We start from the raw sequence: 12369 nt of genomic DNA on the forward strand, positions 1-12369 counted from the left end.
AATTCATGAAAAGATCTCTCACAGCAAAGGAAAATAAGAATTGATTTCCTAATGCAATGGAAGACAGAGGATGTCTACCGAGACACTGTAAAATCAAGCTTTGTAGTATAAAAAGCATATGCCATTAATAAGGTCTAAAGTGGAAAAGGAACTGCAGCATGCTACGTAACTGGATGTAACAGGAAAGCTGGAGGAATGATTGGAATAGGAAGGCCTGCACAAAGAAACATATGGGTGTGATCTGAATATGCACAGTACCTTAGGCATTTTTTAAAAGCTCCCAGTGTTGCAGCACTTACAGTTATGTAAGGGTGAAATGCACATCAGCACTGAGAAAATGGTGGCGGTACACTTTTGAACTAAAGCACTGCAAGGTGGCTTAGTTCAAAAGCGCATCACCGCCATTTTCTGTGCACTGACGTGCATTTCACCACTTATACCAGTGTTTCCCAACCGGTGTGCCATGGCACACTGGTTTGCCGTCAGGCACGTCCAGGTGGGCCGTGGCATTTTGGGCTGGAGTCATGCCCATGCCTGGCCGGAGCCATGCCCCCCACCTGCTGCTGCTGCTGCTGCGGACACAGACAGATGGGGATCATGGCTCCAACCAGACAGAGGGCATGGCTCCAACCCAAAATGCCATCTGGCTAGCCACCACCCTCCCCATCGGCGTCTGGCTGGGCACATGCCACCCACTGTAGTATCCAGTGTGCCGCTGTGCTTTTTTATTTAGATAAGTATACCATGGAGCAAAAAAGGTTGGGAAACACTGGCTTATACAACTACGTGCAGCACAGCGCACTTTGCCTCGGCTCACATAATTGAGCCTGCTCTGAAGCCAGGAATCTCTAGTGCATTGCGGGGAAAAGTATGCGTATAAATGCCCTAAAGCCAAGAAGTGCTCTAGGGATACTGCTGTAAATGACATAACTGCAAGCTCTCCATAGCAATTGTAATGGGTGTATTCAGGTACTGACATATTAGACTGGCAAAGCAGCAAGCCAAACACTTTCAATACTCCATTTAGATTAAGATGATAGTTTTTAAAGAAAATGCCCATCTGCATAAGAGATGTTTCAGAAAAGGAATCATGAAAGACTGTCAGAGGTTCGAGCCATTGTCAGTGACATTCTGCTATAGCATGAGAAAGCAGCACAACAAAAATCTACTAGCACTTAAAAGGTAAGATGTACAATGTAAAACTGCAAAACCAACAAAATGCAAGTCAGTGTTGAACAAGCAGAGATATGTTTATATGGTTCAAGGCAGCACCATGCTGACTCAGACTATGCTTCTGCTTGTACTAACTCATGAAATGGAAGCAGCATAGATACATTAATGCAGCACTGCATGCACATTAATAAACTCTGCTAACAAGGCAATTTTGGGCCTTACATTTTAAGAAGGGTGACGAGAAGCTAGAGAAGTTCCCGAGGCAGACAACAAAAATCATAAAGGGGATGGAAGGTGAGTTGTACACGGAAAAGCTGAGAGACCTGAGAGACCATGTTTAGCTTGGAGAAAAAGGAAATTAACAGAAGACTACTATCATGTCCCCAACTGTTCTCCCCTGCCACCGAGGACAGGACACAAAGCAGAGCAAATTTAGCTTAGATGCCAGGAAAAAAGCTTCATTACAGTTCGAATAGTAAGACAGCAGAACAAACAGCCCAAGAAAGTTGTGGAATCAAGAAACAATGCTAAAAATAAATATTTCATAAACAGCTGTTGGAGGAACAGCACTGTTGCAGGAAGGAGATCCAGTAGGTTATGTATTATGAGCTCTGAAGACAACACAGTAAGATTATTTTCAAATAATGAAAAAACTCCTAGCTAGTGTTGCTAGATGTCAGGAAGTTCATCAGAACAATTGGAAAAGATTACAAACCCTAAAGCAGTGGCACGAGTGACATGGGCAGATGGTATGGTTGACATAATGAGCCCTCAGAGACAAATTAAAGGGGGCACTAGTGTCAGGGCTCAAGGCAACACTTGGGGAGGGAACAGGAATTGGAGCAGCACTTGGGGACCAGATGTGGATTGCATAGCACTAAGGGAGGGGCCAGGATTAGGGGGAGATCAATACTGGTCTGAGGGTTTGACTTCAAGGGAGTAAGTGCTGCCATATTCCAGTGGTATCAGGGTTCAGTGGCACTGGGCAACAGCAGTGGCAGATTACTAGAATGGCACTATCTACTTTGGATTTAATTCATGGCATGTTTGCCAAAAAAGAGAGCCACTGTTGCCAGAGAGAGCAAACATTTAGCTTCTACACTGCTAAGACTCCAGCATATAATTTCCAATTAGTATGTCTTGAAAGTTTAATAGAAGCTCAAAAGTAAAATTCCTATAGTAGATGTTCCCCTGAAAGAAAGGAGGAAGAGAAGAATGAGTATAAATGTTACTACAACTCTTAAGAGGTCGATAAATTAACTAGCAGACAATGTTAGAGAAAGAGGGTGACAATACAGTGAATATTTTAAAAGAAGCAATAATTTCAGGTTAGCTGGCATAAAAAACAATATCCTTTGCTTCTCTGAGACTTTGGAGTGAAAAAAAGCAAGCTGGCTGCAAGGAATGGACTAGCACTGAAAGTGGAGATAGTTGCTACAGATAAAATATATCTGGAGAATCTGAAAAAAAGATTAATCAGAAATATTTTGATATGGTCCTGTGCAAACAGCAGACAAGAGGCACACTATTGGCCCAATATGAATGCACAGATAAGAGAAATGCTCAGAGATTTCTACATTTGAGCAAATAACAGACAAAGACCTACTAACAATTTCTTATAATTCACAGAACACCTGGCAGAGCCTGGCAGTAACTGACAACTGATTTATTCGAAACACAGAAGAAACTACTGCCTGCTGATAGTGGATTACTGCAGTCATTTTTTTTAAGCAACTCAACTAAGTAACACGTAGATAAGGCATTTCCTCTGAGCTCAGAGACCACCATACACATCGATTCAAAGATTTGTAAAAGATCAGTGTTTCACATGCATAACTACCAGTTCATATTGCACAGTTCAATAGAATAAACTGCAACATTTTTACAAATAGGAAGAAGATACTAAGCAAAGCAAATTAAGATTGCAAAGACCTTTACTTCCATTTACTCAGCTCCTGAAACACGCCTATGGAAACAGCCGTTTTATCTATATATATGCTAATGAGCACAAAGCTCAAATCATTATTTTGGGTACATACATAAAAGGGTTACATCTCTACCAGTGGAATGACAGTTCCATCAGTAGAAAAAACAAAGTGTACAAGCATTCAAGTAGTTTCTACTGGACCCCAAAAATGGAAGGTTTAGTAGAAACTTCCACTGCTTCCAATAAGGTAGAGGTTACCTCCAGTAGAGTTTCTACCAGTGGAATGGTATCCAGGTTGTAGGCATATTGATCTAGAGGCAAAAGGCAATCAGGACTCATAGTAGAGAGGATATCTTTTATTAGACCAACAATATTTTTGCAAAAAAATAATCTTTAATTGAAAGGTTTTGGGCACAAACACCCTTCATCAGGCATTAGAGAAAAGATTGTAAAAGTTCTCCTGGGTAGAAATGAAAGTTCATATTTCACTCCTCTGCCCAGATGAGTTTTCCATTTACTGACTCCTCTGTGAAATCCTATGAAATATGAACTTTCATATTTCAATATTTCATATTGATAGTCTTGAAAAGACTCCATTGCAGGCTGTTGGTGGGAAATTGATAGTCTTGAAAAGACAGCAGATGCACTCCGGGTCTGATGTCTGTTAGCTGAGAGGAAGAGTGGGTCTGTCATGAGGAGGGGTGTATGGTGCCCCAGTGAGCCAATCAGCTGCCAACTGCCTGCAGGCAGACAGGGAACACTGAAATACATGCTCCAGGACCTCCTGGCTGGGTGCTTCTGGTAGTCAGCACAGCCCATCTGCAGAGCACCCAAGTGTCCCCTGAATACTTGTACAGCTTTCTACAAGTAGGGTTTCCAACCACTTAAACCAGAGGTTTTCAACCTGTGGTCTGTTGACCCCTAGGGGTCCATAGACTATGTATAAAGAGGTCTGAGAAAGATGATTATGATCAATAAAAACTGTATGAATACCTATACTTACATGAATGACACATGCCCCTAGAAGCTGGGGGGGTATGGCGAGCTCCGGCAGGTGGTGGCGACACTGTTGGTGGCGGGAGCATGGTGGAGGTAAGTGGAGAGCTGCCTCAGGCAGCCACAGTACTGTCAACACTGTGGGGGGAGGGAGGTGGCGAGCACCAACCAGTGGTTGATGACCAGCTGCAGATACCGCCAGCAGTGTTGGCAGTGGCCAGCAGAGATTGCGGACTGCCCACAGATGCCGTCGGCAGAGTTGGTGCCGGGGGGGAGCGGGCAGCAGCAACCACCCACAGGCGCTGCTGACAGTGGGGTCAGCACCTTTTTGTAGGGGGTGGACTGCCATGCTCTGGGGGTGCACATGTACCAGCGTAAACCCCCTACACATCGCCAATGCACACTTACAATTCAAAGGGATCCATACCTCCCTTTGCAATTCCTAAAGGGGTCCACACATGATAAAAAGGTTGAAATCCACTGGCTTAAACTAAACTTTCACCAGTTCATTTGAACATTGCACATACCCTGTACCTATGAAAGAATCCCTTTTAATGCCTAGAATTGCTAACTATGACAAAGTAAAACACAACTGTATGTATGGAAAGGCCATCAAATAAACCTACTACTGTAAAATTCCAAAAGTTCAGACTTTTCGAGAGAAACTCTCACATACTGATTCCCAAGTGATCAGTGTCTCCCTGAAATAGTACTTAAACCACCTGAACATCTCGGGTCAAGATGCAGACAGAGAATATTAAGCTGCAGGTACTTAAGGACTGTTTCTCTTTAGTACAATCACATTTTATGCTGAAAATACAAATTGTGATGCATAAGAGGTAAGTGAAAAGAACACTACCTGCAATTCCCAACAAGTCCTTGGAACCACTAATGAAGCAGTGAGAAGAGACAGCACAATTACAGCCAGCACAGGTATGATCAGCAGATGACATTAGAGCTGTACCTACAGGTACAAAAAACATAACAAAACAACAACATAAGATTCATTAGATATTCAAGAGAGAAGATTCAAGCTCAGACTGAAATAATATGATCCACTAGTAGTGTTGTTCATCAGAAGCATTAGTAAAGGCATTTTCAAACTTCTTTTGTTTACAGGGCAATGACTTCCCTTCATGCAACGAGACAGTGATTTTAGAGTATAGCTTCTTGATATCACTCTCTGGATGCTGAGCTGAACTTCTGAGTTTTTCTAAAACTGTTCAAAGGCTTGTGAATAAAAGACCTGTTTCATTTGCCTTATGCTGTAGAGATTTCCATTTCCGTGGGCAGTCAAAAGCAAGACAATACAGACCCGAGGTCTTCCATCTCCTGGATGAATGTTCTAGCTCTGAAATTCAGGATAAAATAGAGGAGAGGACATGGGAGAATGCTGACTTTTTAAAAAAGACAGAACTGACTGCCTACTCAGTCCTTTAAAAATGGCTTAGTCACTAATATTTTGACAAGATGAATATATCATCCATTTTCTCTTTTTGTTAAAATATTAGAGACACAAAAATTGATAAAGAATTGCATGATGGGAACAAAGGTTGAACTATTGCATATTCTGGATGGGTAGCTTCGAAGGGTGCTATTAGACTTGCACAACCTTTGCAACTGCTCTCAAAATGTGACAGAAGCTAAAGCTAGAGGGGAAGAGAAGAGATTGTTTTGCCCAGGAGTGGAATACTGTGGTAGAGACCCCAAACATTCACAACCATAAGAACACCATTTAAATCTAATGATCTGAGCAATAAGAGAACACATTTTATGAGGGAAATGATTCGATTAGGATAACCCTAAGTGCAGAAATTTCAATACAGTTCTATGCAGGGTGGTTTTATGCCTTTCAGAAAAGCATATGGATCTGTTGATTCAGTAATGAGAGGGAGGCTGAGACTGAAAGAACTCTGGTCTTCAATGACATCACTGAACATGGGGTATCAATTCTTCAATCAGGCCAGGTACACACGTTCAAAAAACGAGAGGCAGGAGTGATCTGAGTTATACACGTTAAGCACCCTAGGTTAGTTTGGGAGCAAACAGAACACACATTCACCCTTTGGTGCGGGGGGGGAAAGGGAGAGCACACAGGCTGCCTGCACTAGCCACGGTTAGCAGGTTGGGGGCACTCTCATATACCTCCTAATGTGCTCCACTGGCTCCTGGGGTTGCTGCAGACTCCCAAGCACAGACAAATGGGCGGGCCACACCTGTTTAGTTCCCAGGCATGTGGGATCAGTCCCTGTCCTGCTGCTCTGCCAGCCACAGGAATTGGTCAGCTGTAAGCGGGCAGGTGGGGAGAGGGGAATGCTGCCATCTGTGTTCCTGTATCTGTGTCCATGAACAACAGAGCAGCAGGAGGAGGTGCAGACTGCTCCCCCATGCCCAGCACAGAGGCCAGCATTTCTCCCCCCGCCCCCACACCCACCTGGCTCCATTTGACAGCTGGCCACAGGCAAGAGGCGGGCTGGGCAGAGGGGTTGTGCTGTCTTGCTTCTGTGGCAGCCCAGGGGCAGAGCTAGCTAGGCAGTTGGCCAGAGGAGCCAAGTATGACCCAAGTTTCAGTGCACCTCCCTGCAAGGGGAGTAAGCATGTAGTTGCAAAGGCACCTGGGATACCAGAGAAGAGTTACATAACTTGAGTCGGGAGGGGATCTGGAACAGAAGTTTAATAGGCCAGTCTAACCTAAATCACTTCAGTCTAATACCACATCAATCCAGGTCTATCTTAGACTGGGTTCCACTATTTTTAAACCACTTTGTGTGCACCAAACTTCTGTTCAGTTACATGTGTAGACCAGTTTCCAATCACTTATACCAGTGTTAGTGTAACATCTGTACCTGGCCTCAATGTCTTCAGTTTCACCCTATGATTTTTACCATTTCATACAACTTCAGTGCTAATATTGTTATTGTGGATTCGTAGAAAAATAGGTCTAAATTGTGCCCTGGCTCTTGATGGGAGGGGGAGAGGGAGGAGAAGGAGAGAAGATGCCTCTGTCCCAGGCCACTATGCAGAGCTCATCAGCAAGCATGGTCCTCACATTCACCTTAGAATAAATAATGAGAGAAGCTAGCATTTCCAGAGATGGCAATGAGCAGTAGAAAGAAAGTAGAGCTATTCAGATGCAGAGCATAATATTTATGCTCTCTCCATGTTAGAAATGTCTCAGAAGGGTTCAGTGCAACTTTTTACTGCCCCAACAGGCTGTAGTAGCTATAAAACAGTGCTTCTCAAGGGTGCCACCAGATCCTATGAAGTGCCACAAGTTGTGAGGAGATATGGGAGGTATGAACATAAGCAGACAACAGCAGGCTCAAGCTTGTTCCTATCTCGCCATTCACCTCACCCCTCTGCAAGGAAGTAAGCACTGCAATATATAAATTAGTTGTTGAAACTAAATGCCACTCAACTCAATTTACAAAAGTTATGGAGGGGTGCTTCAAGCACAATGAGGTTGAGAACCACTGCTATAAAACATGATCTAGACCCAGATTTGGTAACACTGACTAATTGCTTCTCTCAAAATAAAATGGCTGCTATATATTATTATATTCATCAGCATCTGATGAAATAAGCTCAGGCTCATGGAAGATCATGCTGTACCTCTCTCATTTAGTCTACAAGGTGCAAATCTACCCTGCCTTCTGCTATTATTTTGCCACAACTTAGATGCTACTGCTTAATATCAGCTGTTTAGGTAGTTGTATAACTAGGAAGGATCTATTTTTCCTGGCTGGCCTTGTACGCAAAATCTATCGCATGCACAATACTCGGCTTTCATTCAAGTGATTTGACAGTCTTGTAATTATAAATACATGCACTGGAGCTGGCAGTGGAAAAATCAAGGTAGGCAGACTCTGTGCATTACAAGCTTCCAGGGGCTTGTTTGCTAGGATTTACAACTCAGCTAATTAGTTCTCTACAGCTTTGATTTTAAACTTTTTTTTAATACTCATGTGCTTTACAGATGCACAACTGTGTATGGCAGAGCAAGATAATGTTTTAAAAGCCCATCACAAATGTAAACTGCTGTCACTGTTGCATCTGCAATATTTTACTTTTATTACTATCTGGCCAGATCAATGGTGATAACTCAATGAATAGTAAGTCAATAATTTTATCTTGTGAAGGAGATGTATGTATATTCTTGTAATCAAGAGATGTTCAAGTAGTCAAAGTTTTATTGCTGTGAAAAAGCAACAAACACACTATTTTTCTTTAACATTTATGGCAGCTTCAGGTGTAAAGGCAGGGTGTGCCGTGGTGCTTTTTTATTTAGGTAAGTGTGCTGTGGGGTGAAAAAGGTTGGGAAATGCTGGTATAGACCATGCGCTTCAGCGGGGCTTTTTGGGGGTTTTATGTAAAGTTGATTCAGTCAGCTACTAGTTAAAAGTGCCAGAAAGCCCTGCTAAAGTGCATGATCTATATAGATGTTGGGCAAGCCGAGTCAAACTAACATGATGCCTCTTCCGAGCATGCCCTGCGCTTGGTGTGGGGGCACACCAAGCTTAAAGTAAAACACTGGGGAGCAGGGTTCATGTCTGTAAGCAGCCTGTGTGTCAGAGTAGACAAGCAACCTAGCAGAAGCCTGATGACTTGTATCTTATGGGCCAAATCCAGATTTAGTGTTTGTTTATTATAATATTCTGTTTAAAAAAAGAAAAAACGGGACATTGCCAGAAAGAAAATGAAATAGGAACAATGCATATTATTCATACATCGTATAAAGCAAACATGAATAGGGAATAAAAAGTTCTGCAGAAGAGGAATTATGAAAAAAAATGCTGAAATAATAACAGCTCCCTCAACTGTAGAGAATTTCAGGTTCCCCCTGCACCACCACTGGTGTCAGAATAATATTCTAACTACTATGAAGATATTCATGAATTAAATTCACCACAACCTCCTTGTAATCTAGGTTTATTTATGTATTGCAGATGGAGAAACTAAGCTTTGCCCCTTTTCCTCAGCATTTCCTATTGGTTTAGATGTCTGCCTGCTCAGCATGCCCACTTCTCTGAATTGCATCCTTGGTGTATTGGTAAATGTACATTCTAACTGCTGTAAAGGGAAGGGGGTGAGGGTGCATGCTGAAGCATTCATCAGCTGCTATGATCTGCTAGTTCAGCATGTTCCTGCAGTGCTAACTTCCATGCTGATTGAAATAGAATCATGCAGATGTAACCGTTGCATCATAGCAGGTTATATTGGTGGCATTTGATATTGATACAGATTGTGTCTGTCTATATATGCTTAGTTGCCAAATTCCTTCTGGTCCCCTTGGCCTCTGATATATATAAGAAGCCCAGAGATCTAAAAGTTAAATTCTAGAAGGCTTAGTTTCAATTCCTAAACTGCTTTGTGGCTTTCCTCCTCACATTATACATACCTTGGAAGTGGACAAATAGCTCATTGAGTGAGTTGTAGCCTGGATAGGCTGCCTGGAACATATCAGTTAATGATGCAGATTACACAAGTAAGGATGAAGCAGAGACCTGATTGAATGGAATTTGTGTAGTCATAAAGAAATATGAATTTTTGCCACCTTTGTATTTTCTACACTGAGGTGAGTGCAAGTTCAAATCCATATCCTCATTTCCAGAAAAATATAATGGGCGGGGAGAGAGATAGAGAGACGAGGATGAGGATGGGGAAAGAGAGGAAGCAGCAAAACAAGCAAATGATCAGGAAGAGGATGACTAAAGAGGAAGATGAAGACAAGAAGGATAAAAGCAAAGAAAAGGAAGAGGAAGAAGAGCAATATGAGGAGGAATAGAAAGAAGAAGAGGATGGTGAAGAAGAAATGATTGAGTTCAGGATCCTGAGGAAAGGAATGAAGGAGAGCAGCAGAGTACAGACTCTGGACTTCAGAAAAGGAGATTTCAACTCACCCAGGGAACTCATGGGCCAGTCTGAGGGGGAGAGGAGTCCAGGAGAGTTGGCTGTATTTTAAAGAAGCCTTGCTGAGGAAACAGGAACAAACCATCCCAATGTAGTAGAAATCTAGCACATATGTCAGAAGACTAGCTGGGCTTGGCAGGGAACCCTTCAGTGAGCTAAAACACAAAAAAGAAAGCTTACAAGGAGTGGGAAATTGGACAAAACAACCAAGGAGAAGTATAAGAGTATTGCGCAGGAAGGCAGGAATGAAATCAGGAAGCACAAAGCACAACTGGAGTTGCAGTTAACAAGGGACATGAAGGATAACAAGGAGGTTTCTACAACTATGCCAGCAACAAGAGTATCTGGGAATGTGTGGGTCCTTTATTAAATGGGGGAGGCAGCCTAGTGATAGAGGATGCAGAAATGGCTGAAATATTCAATGCCTTTTTCATCTCAGTCTTCGCAGACAAAGTTAGTTCCCAGACTACTGTACCTGGGAACGCAGTTTGGGAAGAAGGTAAGCAGCCAACTATGGCAAAAGAACAGTGTTCCAGGGCAACTCTGCCACAGGAATGGAAAAGGTAGAGAAACAAAGAGAAACAGGCAGATCCCAGACAGGGAAGGGAAGCATGGCGAACCTGAGTGGGAGAAACATTGCACCAGCAGCAATTAGCACAATCAGCTGGAGGTGCGGGGAAAGCGGGGAATCACAAACCCAGCTGGTTGGTGCAGGACATTTAAAGGATGCTGACATGGCAGTTGGCATCGATCCCAAGGAAGAAAACCTGAGGAGGAAACAGAGGGAGTGGGGTGAGATACCAGAAGAGAGGAATTAACCCTGGGACTTGAGTAAGAGTCCCAGCAGCCACTTATCCACAGAGGTCTGGAGACAAAGTATCAGTGACATCCCAGTTGGTGAGTCCGAGCCTGGAGGGTGTAGTGAACCACTCCAGAAACTTGGAAGAGATGGAGAACAAAGAAGGTATTAGAGTAAGTCAGGGAGGAATCCCCAGACCCAGTCCTGAGAGCCCTGGGTGGGATTTGAACTAGGGAGTGGCCGGCTTGGGACCCGTGCTGAGAAGAACAGGGCAAGTGGCCAGGGTGAAGAGAAAACCCAGGGAACTGGGACTAGATAACCAGAGAACCAGATCTCCCAGAGAAGAAGACTAATAATTGGAAGTGCAGAGCACCTGGTATGGATAGGGCAGGGTATAGGGATGGTGGAGCCCTGCAAAAAGGAGCCAATAACCCTAAGTCAATAAAAGCCATCTTTTCTCCTAGAATCATTTCTATCTTTAATCCTCCTTTTTCATCAAAATCATGGCAGGAAACCTGTAAGAGAACACTTGATCCTAGTGTAAGATGATAATCTGCCCCAGGAAGACTCATCATCAACCCTCACAAATAGGTTAGGGACTATTTAGAAGACCTGGCCATATACAAGACCATGGGACTGGACAGGATACACCCAAGGGTGCTGAGGGATGTGATTGTAGGGCTGCTGGCCATTATCTTTGAAAACTCAAGGCAATTGGGAGAGGTCCCAGACAACTCAAAAAGGGCAAATATAGTGCCCATCATTAAGAAAGGGAAGAAGCAGGATCCATGGAAGTACAGATCAGTCAGCCTCACCTCAGTCCCTCAAAAATCCATGGAGCAGATCCTCAAGGAATGCATTTCTAAGCACTTGGAGGAGAAGAAGGTGATTAGGAACAGTCAACATGAATTCACCAAGGGCAAACCTGATTGCCATCTATGATGTGGTGACTGGCTCTGTGGATATAGGGAGACCAGTGGATGTGATATACCTTGACTTCAGCAAGACTTTTGATATGGTCTCCCACAACACTTTTGCAAGGAAACTAAGGAAGTACAGGTTGAATGAATGGACTGTAAGGTGCACAGAAAACTTGCTGGATCACAGGGCTCAGAGGGTAGTAGTCAATTCATAGTTTCATAGTTGGTAGAGTCAGAAGGGACCTGAGGAGATCATCTAGTCCGACCCCCTGCCATGGCAGGAAAGAGTACTGGGGTCAAATGACCCCGGCCAGATGTATGTCCAGCCTCCTTTTAAAGATGCCCAGGGTAGGAGCCAGCACCACTTCTTCTGGAACTTGGTTCCAGGTCCTAGCCACCCTGACAGAGAAATAACGCTTCCTAATGTCTAGCCTGAAACTACCCTCTGCTAGCTTGTGTCCATTGTTTCTTGTAACTCCGGGATTGCTCGGGGGAACAGGGAATCTCCCAATGCCTGCTTGTCCCCCTTGACTAGTTTGTAGACTGCCACTAGATCCCCTCTCAGCCTTCTCTTTTGGAGGCTGAACAGGTTCAGGTCCCTCAGCCTCTCCTCATAGGGCCTGCCCTGCTGACCCCTGATCATG

Source organism: Alligator sinensis, unplaced genomic scaffold (assembly GCF_000455745.1).
Source record: "Alligator sinensis unplaced genomic scaffold, ASM45574v1 scaffold1199_1, whole genome shotgun sequence".
Taxonomy (NCBI): Eukaryota; Metazoa; Chordata; order Crocodylia; family Alligatoridae; genus Alligator; species Alligator sinensis.